The sequence below is a fragment of the Elephantulus edwardii genome, unplaced genomic scaffold (genome assembly GCF_000299155.1).
Source record: "Elephantulus edwardii isolate Elephantulus edwardi_28Jun2011 unplaced genomic scaffold, EleEdw1.0 scaffold00031, whole genome shotgun sequence".
Classification (NCBI taxonomy): Eukaryota; Metazoa; Chordata; class Mammalia; order Macroscelidea; family Macroscelididae; genus Elephantulus; species Elephantulus edwardii.
In genome coordinates this window covers 18,373,755-18,374,205 of record NW_006399781.1, presented here as the reverse complement: position 1 = coordinate 18,374,205, position 451 = coordinate 18,373,755, and positions in this window count along the sequence as shown.

Genomic DNA, 451 nt, shown 5'->3' with positions numbered 1-451 from the left:
ATGAGGTGGATTGATTCAGTGACTGGGGTAATCGGGATGGGTGTGTCAGAGGCAATGCGATTGGCACAGGATAGAGCAGTGTTTAGGGCTGTTGTACATAGGGTTGCTATGAGTCGCAAATGACTCGACGGCACATAACAACAACAACATCCATAGCATCCTTACGGATTGCAACTCGCAGTTTGAATTTGTCCTTTAATTCCTTCAGCTTAAGAAATGGCGAGTGAGTATGACCCTTGTGGTGTTTTGGACTCCAGTTCTTTGCACATTTCATAATAATACTTTTCCTTGTCTTCCTGAGCTGCCCTTTGAAATCTTCTATTCAGCTCCTTAACTTCTTAATATCTTCCCTTTGTTTTGGCTTTTTGGCGCTCTAGTGCAATATTCAGAGTCTCTTTTTACATCTATTTTGGTCTTTTCTTTTTTTATCTTTCTTTATAATGGTCTTTTG